The sequence below is a fragment of the Alligator sinensis genome, unplaced genomic scaffold (assembly GCF_000455745.1).
Source record: "Alligator sinensis unplaced genomic scaffold, ASM45574v1 scaffold524_1, whole genome shotgun sequence".
NCBI lineage: Eukaryota > Metazoa > Chordata > Crocodylia > Alligatoridae > Alligator > Alligator sinensis.
The window spans coordinates 426,312-434,931 of record NW_005842747.1 but is presented as its reverse complement, the minus strand read 5'-3'; positions in this window follow the sequence as shown (position 1 = coordinate 434,931).

The following is an 8,620-nucleotide window of genomic DNA, read 5'->3' as shown; positions in this document are numbered from 1 at the left end:
CGGTGGGAGAGTTTCAACAGCAGCCTCTCGGGCTGGCTGAGACAGATTTCTGGAGAGGGGCACCGACGGGGCATTTCTGCCACACTTAGTGCCCTATCCCAGCCACCCTGTGACATAGCATGCAATTCACACCACTGCAACAGCCAAAGCGATGCAGCCAGTGGGCCAGGAGGCCACGAAGAGTGCCCTTAACCTATGGGCCCCGTGGTTCCCCTGCACCTTGGTGCCCCAGCCCGGGTTGCTTGCCCCACTCGGGTATGGAGTCCCAGTCGATTATCCTTGGAATGTAGTGGGGCCTGCCTGCCGCTTGATCCATCCCTGCTTGGGGTCTTCTGCCGCACCCTGTGTTGATCCCTGTTGGGGTTCCCATCGGCCACACCCTTGTTACCTCCTCTCTGGGACTTCCCTGCCGGCTCACCAGTTGATGCCTCCGTCGGCTTGCCCATCGCTGCCTCCGCTGGTTCTGTAACTGGTTCCTCTGCCAGTGCAGCTGCTGGCTCTACTGCATGTGCTGCTGCTGGTGCCTCTGCCAGCTCCGCTGCTGGCTTCTGTGTAGGCTCTGCTGCCCACTCCTCTGCAGGTTCAGCTGCCAGCTCCTCTGCCGGCTTCGCTGCCGGCTCCTCCGCTGGCTCTGCTGCCAGCTTCTCCACTGGCTTCGCTGTCAGCTCTGCTGTTGGAGCTTCCCCAGGCTCCGCCCCCAGCTTCCCATGCTGCCTGACACAGCAGTTGCACCCCTCGGGTGTGGACTTCCCCCTCGAGCATCCGCTCACCTGCTGCACTCCTGCACCCTCGGGGCAGCTTTTTATCTCCACCGGGTGGCGTCTCTCACTGATGTCACCCGGCCCCAGCTGAATATAAGCGCGGCTGATGAACCATGTGGGAGGGTTTCCCGTGCACATTTCTCCATGCTTTTCGGGCTCTGCAGAAGGTAAGTGGGGCTTTCTTTTCACTTTGGCCTGCGGTCCTCCTGTAACTTCGGCTCCTCTGGGACACTACCTCTCTGCAGAACAAAAAACATCACAAATTCCATTTACCGGCTCAGACCTCCAGTTCATCCAGGCCAATATCCTGTATCTAATGGGCACCATATTTTATGCAGGGCCTGTCCAGACTAATCTGTCCCCTGCCCATCTTCCATTGGCACTTCCAACCAAAAGGAATTCATTACAAATCCTAGAATCATAGAAAGAAGGATGGGAAGGGACCTGTAAGATCATCAAGTCCAGTTCCCTGCCATGGGCAGGAGGTAATTGGACTCAAACAAACTCAATGAGATGCTTGTCCAGCCTCCTCTTGGACACCACCAGGGATGGCTGCCTCAGCTGCCTGCGGAGGGTTCGGGATTGAGAGTATGGTCGGGGGTAGAAAGGTAAGAAAGATTTATTGACTTAACAAAAACACAACTATGCGTAGTAACAAAACAAACAATGACAGACAAAAACAATTCACGTCAGTAACTTATCGGCAGTCCCCTCTGATGCCTGATACACAGCAAGCTTCTCTTTCCACAAAGTTCAGTGAAGTCAGGCATCCCTGAACAGTGCAGTCCAAAGGGTACCGGGAAGAACCCTGGAATGCAGTCCTTCGGCTCCTTGAGGTCCACGGGCCCACTGATCCAGGCAACAGCTAACTAATCCTTTTTACAGAGCTGTATCTTCCTTCAGAATGGTTTCCAGATATTCCAGCCAATTTATAGCTTCTGAATGGTTCTGATAATGTACAACCACTCGGATTCCTTTTACTTCAACTGTCCTTAGACTGACCAATAGCAGTACAAGCCTTGCATTCTTTTGATAAGGTAATTTTAACTATGCCACAGGGCCTTACTACTTCAAGGTTTTGCTAAATTTACTAGGCCTTACTTTATACAAGGCCTCACTACATTTTAAACTTTAATTAGGCTTTTAGCAACAACATATAGCTTAATATCTAAACAAATACAGAAAAACACTTGGTCTAATCTTCATAGAGCCTTCAGCAAGTACCTTTATCACACAGGCACACTTTTCAGCTGTCACTGATGGCGACTGTACCACCTCTGCTGAAAGTGTGTTCCAGATACTAGTTACCCATACAGAAGAGAAGTTCTCCTTTATATCCAGCCAAAACTTTTCCTGAACTAGTTTGTGCCCATTGGACCTCATCCTACCAGGGGGTGCTTTTCTGAAAAGTTGCTCTCCTAGTTCCTGGTGTTTTCCCATGACATATTTATAGGTGGCTATCCAGTCACCCCTCAGTCTTCTTTTACTCAGACTGAACAAAACCAGATCCCAAAGTCTCTCCTCATAGGGCCTATCCCCCAGACCCTTGATCATGTGGGTGGCCCTTCTCTGCACCCTTTTGAGCTTGTCCACATCCTTCTTGAAGTGCATTGCCCAGAACTGGACACAGGACTCCAGCTGTGGCCTCACCAATGCCACAGGATCTATTGGCAACAATTCAGCTGATACACGCAAGAGTTCTATTTGCTCTGATGGCAACTTCAGATGCAGTGACAGCCAGTGGACCACATCCCATGGTATAGATATGGTAAAGGTTCTTCCTACCCAGACAAAGGACCTGACACTTGTTCCTATTGAACCTCATCTGATTGCTTCAAACCAATAGGACCATCCTGTCAAGGTCATCCTGAGTCCTTATATTGTCCTCAGATGTGCCCACTTGACCCCAAAGATGTTAAAAAGCACAGGTGCAAGCACTGATCCCTGGGTGACACCACTGGAGATGGTGCTCCAGGATGAGGCCACCCCATCAATTACCACTCGCTAAAATCAGCTGCTAAGCCAGTTGTCAACCCACCTCACTGTAGCCTGGTCTAGGCCAGTAGTCTCCAACTTATTTGTGAAGATTTCATGACCTTCATGATCTTACAAGAAATAATGGCCACAAGCTAGCAGAGAGCAGATTTAGATTGGACATTAGGAAGAACTTCTTCACAGTTCGAGTGGCCACGGTCTGGAACGGGCTCCCAAGGGAGGTGGTGCTCTCCCCTACCCTGGGGGTCTTCAAGAGGAGGTTAGATGAGTATCTAGCTGGGGTCATCTAGACCCAGCACTCTTCCCTGCCTATGCAGGGGGTCGGACTCGATGATCTGTTGAGGTCCCTTCCGACCCTAACATCTATGAATCTATGAATCTATGACCTCATCATAAAAGGACAACAGGTTCATTATGCATGACCTCCCCTCAACAAGGCCATGCTGGTTGTTTCTCAGTACTCCACCAGTTGTGAGCTTGTGGCTGATGGCCTCCTTGACATTTTTTTCAAAGATTTTTCCCAGAACTGAAGTCAGACTGACTGGCCTGTCATTAGCAGGGTCATTCCTCTTTCCTTTCTTAAAGATGGGTAGCATGTTAGCCTTCTTCCAGTCATTCAGGGTACCTCCTGAGTTCCTTGACTCTTTGAACAGCCTCACCAGAGGTATCGCTATGAGCTCAGCCAGTTCCTTCAGCACTCTTGGATGCAGGTCATCTGGCCCAGCTGACTTGAAAATGTCTAGATGATCTAAGAGTATCTTCACCTGTTTGGGGCCGATATTATGTGGGCTGCTGTCATCACCGTATTGTCTGGGCCTCTGGACAGGTGATGAGTTCTTACCTGGTTTCAGGAATACTGATGCAAAGTAAGTATTAAGGAGTGTAGGTTGTAGCCATGTTGGTCTAAGAACATAGGCAGCCAAGGTTCTTTGGATGAATCTGATATCTTTTATTAGACCAAATTAAATAGATGGGGGAAAAAATTAGCACGCTTTCAGGTTTAAGAACCCTTCATCAGGCTGAGGAAGTCTCTGCAGTTGGAGGTCTGCCTTTTTGTGGGGAGTAGCTGTGGGCTTCCCCTCCTTATTCAGTAGGGGTGGCATAGTGGAGCTTGATTTTTTTCTTGCTCCCTATGTACCTATAGATTGATTTTTCTTGTCTTTTATTTTGCTTTATTTCCATGCATGCCTTGGCTTTCCTTGTCTCATAGCTGCAGACCCTGGCTGCATGAGCATACTCTTCTGTGGATGCTGACCTGTTGTTTTTTTTTTTCTTTCCATGTCGTGTATGCTTCTTTTTTCCCTTTGAGAAGTTCACTAATGTCTCCATTGAGCCAGGCAGGTTCCTGGCCCCTTTCCCTCTTTTTTACCATGTGGTGATAGCCTCTTTTTGAACAGTGAGAATAGCCTCCTTAAGGAAGCGCCGTCATTCCTGAGCTCCCAAGTCATCCAGTCACTGGTTGCGAAGGGCCTTTCCAACTAGACTCCTGAGCTTACCAAAGTCCACCCCTATGAAGTCAAGGACTTCTCTTCTGCTGGTAGAATTCCTAGCCTTTTCATGGATGGTGAATCTAATCAAATCATGGTCACTGTCACTGAGAGAACTTCCAATTCTCAGGTCACCTACCCTGTCTTCCCCTTTGGTCAGAAGCAAGTCCAGAGTGGCTTTACTCCTACTGAGCCTCTTCACAGCCCGTGTCAAGACCAGGCCATCTATAGCTACCAAGAAGTTGATTGATCTGCTGGAGGTAGCTGAATGTTTTTTCCCAACAGATGGCAGGGTAGTTGAAGTCACCCATGACAATCAAGTCTTTAGTACAGGCTGCTTCGGTCAGTTCCTTGTAGAATGCCTGGTCACTCTCTTCTTCTTGGTAGGGAAGCTTACAGTAGACTCCCACCATCAGGTCCCCTTCTCCTGAACCCTCTTGCATCTTGACTCAAACAGTCTCAAGAGACTTCCCCCTGTCATCAAATGTAACCTGCAGAGAGGTTTACCACTCTTTCACATAAAGGGCCACCCCTCCACCATTCTTCCTTCCTACAAAAGCCTGTAGCCCTCCATATCCACTGCCCAATCATATGTATCATCCCACCACATCTCCGTTAGTCCAATGACGTCAAATTCCTCAGCTGCCAGAAGGAGTGCCAGTTCATCCTATTTTGCCCATGTTTCTGGCATTCCCATAAAGACAGCTGAGCCTACTCAGCTGAGCTGAGTCATCTCAGGTTTTCTTTCCCTCTGCAAGTTTCCCTGGATGTTGATGGTTATCTGGATACCCCACTCCGTAAATACCCTCCTCTGGGTCCTCTTGATCAGAGGATTTATGGCCAGGAGTGGATTTATGCTCAGCAATGGAATCTTCCCCCACTCCTCCAGCCTTGCTTACTTTAAGGCCCTCAGCAGATCTATGCGTCTCATGGAAAAGAGTTTCTTCCCTCTGTCCTTGCAGTAGATACCATCCCTTGCATGCTGTAACAGGGGCTTGGGCAGAACCCCTGTTACTATGGAAACCTGGGACACGGGTGAATAGGAGATCCGGGACACAGTGGTGGGGGGTTTAGCACACTGGGAGAGGATGAGGGTGATTATGGCCACTGCCACACTTAAAAGGCAGAGCCAGAGATCAAATAGTTGCCCTCAGGGCACTGGAGAGGAAGAAAGAGGTTCCATGCAGGGCTGACAGAGCAATAGAAGACACCATGAGCAGGGGCACAGGAGGCTGATGTCTGTCCAGTGAGGCTGGGGATACTCACACGAAGGGCAGTAGATGGTGGGCCACTGTCAAGAGCCTTAAGGGTCTGGGAACACTCCCCCAGATAAAAAGAACCCAGAAACAACTGTCTCCTGATTGGAATGGCAGGAAGGCAGCCACGATTGGGAGAAGATCAATAGGCAAGCTGCAATCAGCCAAGCGACAGAACAGCCGCTTACATGCTAATGAGGCAAGTAGCATGGTCTGCTACATTGTATTAACTTTAATAAAGAGGCACTTGGTAGAGCTAACACCTGGGTGGTCTGGTACTTCTCACCCCCTCCCATCAGGGATTAACATCCAATCTCCTTAGTTGTGGCAGGCAAGTCCTGAGGAAAAAGAGGAATGGGTAGTTGACACCTGCCTATACATGTGACCAGTCTTATGAGCTGCATACCCAGGTTGAAGAATCCAAACCAGCATGGTAGCACCATCTCTGAAGCCTTTGGTTGACTCTTTCAATATATTCCTTTCTCTGATGACCTAGGCCTCTAACTGGGAGGATTGAGGAGAAGACCACTTGTGCTCCTAGGTCCCTGAGCTTTGCCCCCATGGCTTTGTAATCACTCATAATCCTTCCAGGGTTGTTTCTCACTGTGTCATTATTGCCCATGTGAACAAGGAGAATAGGGTAGTGATCTGTGAGGTGGACCAGATTTGGGATGGAAAAGATTCAGGTATTTGTGCTACAGTACATATCCTACTTTTAGGAACATTAAATGGGACTATGAGATAGCCAACATGGCTTTGTTGTGGGTAGGTCTTGCCTAACCAACCTCATTGCCTTCTATGACCAAGTGACACATCATCTGGACAAGGGAAAAGAGGTTGATATCATATATTTAGATTTCAAAAAAGGCTTTGACTTGGTCTTCCATGATGTCTTCAAGGTAAAATTAGGGAACTGCAGCCTCAACAACTTTACAGTCCGATGACTGAGGAACTGACTCTGTGGTCAGACCCAGAGAGTGCTAGTCAATGGAACTGAATCAACGTGGCACATGGTGACCAGTGGCATCCCTCAAGGCTCAGTACTCAGACCAGTATTCTTGAATATATTAATAAATGATCTAGATTTGGGTGTTAGCAGTGGGATAGCTAAGTTCACAGAGGACATCAAATTATGGGGAATTGTGATTACACTACAGGATAGGTTGGCATTAAAGTTGCCACTGCCCCTTTCCTGATTACATTTCCCAGGATAATTGGGGCAGCCTATCAAAATAATAACTAAACATTTGTTGTTAATTGACCATATTGGGCATTTGTACATGACACGGAGATTTAATTCTCCCTAAATTGAAGCAGTGATTTTTTTTTTAAAACACCACTTCAATTTACGGTGAAGTAAACCCCTGTGTCATCTATAGCCACGTCTGCCCAAACCTTACCTGCCTCTCGAGCGGGGAGGGGGGCAGGGGGCAGAAGAGGGGAGAGCAAGCTGCTGGTGGGTTGAGCGGTCCCTGTCCTGTGGAGAGGGGGGTGCTTCTCTCCATGGCAACGGTGTGCCCCCACATGTCACCCACCCACAGGCACCTGGCTCAGGTGGTCCCAGGGGGCACCACAGCCACAGAGGGAAGCACCGGGCCCCTGCACAGCTCAGGCAGGCAGGCAGGCTCCAGGATGGGGAAGGGGGGGAGATCAGGGCCACAGCTTTTTTTTCTCCTTTCAGTGTAGCCTGCCTTCTCGGACTGCTGCCAGGCTGCCTGCACAGGTTGCCTGCACAGTCCCTAAGATGCACAGAGCCCAGTGCTCCATGGCTGTAGGGTAACAAATCAAAAATCCTTGAAGTTGTTTTAGTTTGCTGCACCCCAAAGTCATTTAGGGTGCATTAAACCACCCAATGTGCTACAGTGGCTGGAATTAACATGCAATATGCAGCCAAGATATACAATCAGCAATGCCATTAGAGCAGTGCAAAAGGCATTTAACCACTTTAAAGTGTTGTGTACACATGCCCCTCATTTTGTGTACAAATGCCCATTGTGCATCCAGCAGTCTCCTTCGGCCAGCTGCCTCACCCCCCGGGCAGCACAGGGGGAGTAGGTGAAGCCAAGTTTTGCTCAAGGCAAATTGCAGGTGGGGGATGGGACTTGGGTTTCCCTCTGTATGAGTTTCATTTAACCTGTGTTGTTGAAACTTTACCCATCCTTTTCCTCTTCTTCCCTGCCCTTTCCATTGACCACTATCCTATGCTCCTTATCCATGTGGGCACCAATGACATGGCTTGGAGCTCTCCCAGTGGGGTCATGAGGCACTACAGGGATTTGGGAGCAGGGCTAAAGGGTCTAGGGGTGCAGGTGGTGTTTTCTTCGATCCTCCCAGTCTCAGGGTATGGGCTGAGGAGGGAGAGGAGGATCCAGGTAGTTAACCAAAGACTGTGGTGCTAGTGTCATCAGGAAGGCTTTGGCTTCCACGACCACAGCCCACTCTTTGGTGAAAGAAGCAGTGAGCTTCCGGGAAGGGATGGCCTCCACCTCTCTCCACTGGGAAGGAGGCTCTTCTCAGCCAGACTGCCTGACCTGCTCCACTGAGCTTTAAATTAAGTCCGTCGGGAAACCGGGGGACTACCACCACTGCTGAGCAACCCTTGCAAAGTCAGCAGGCCAAGGCACTTAAGGAAGCCCACCCCTGCCCCAGCCCTGGAACAACCGGTAGGCAAGGCAAGGGCCCCCAAGGGGACACTCATCTGCCTCTACACAAATGCCAGGAGCTTGGGCAATAAACAGGAGCAACTTGTCCTCCTGCTTAATGCAAATAATTATAATGTCATAGGGATAATGGAGACCTGGTGGGACTCCACCCATGACAGGACCATGGGTATAGATGGCTATACTCTGTACAGGAGAGATTGAGTAGACAAAAGGGGTGGGGCCATAGCTCTCAATGTCAAGGAAAGATATGCATCCCTGCTAGCTGACATTGGCAACCAGGCTGGACAGCTGGAGACCTCTGAATTAAAATCCGTGGGGAACACAGCACAGGGGATACCATGATGGAAGTCTACTACAGACCTCCAACCCAAAGTCAAGAGCTTGACAAGGAGTTCGCCAGGGAACTGGCTGAAGCCACATGCTCCAGGTCCATGGCTGTCATGGGAAACTTCAACTAC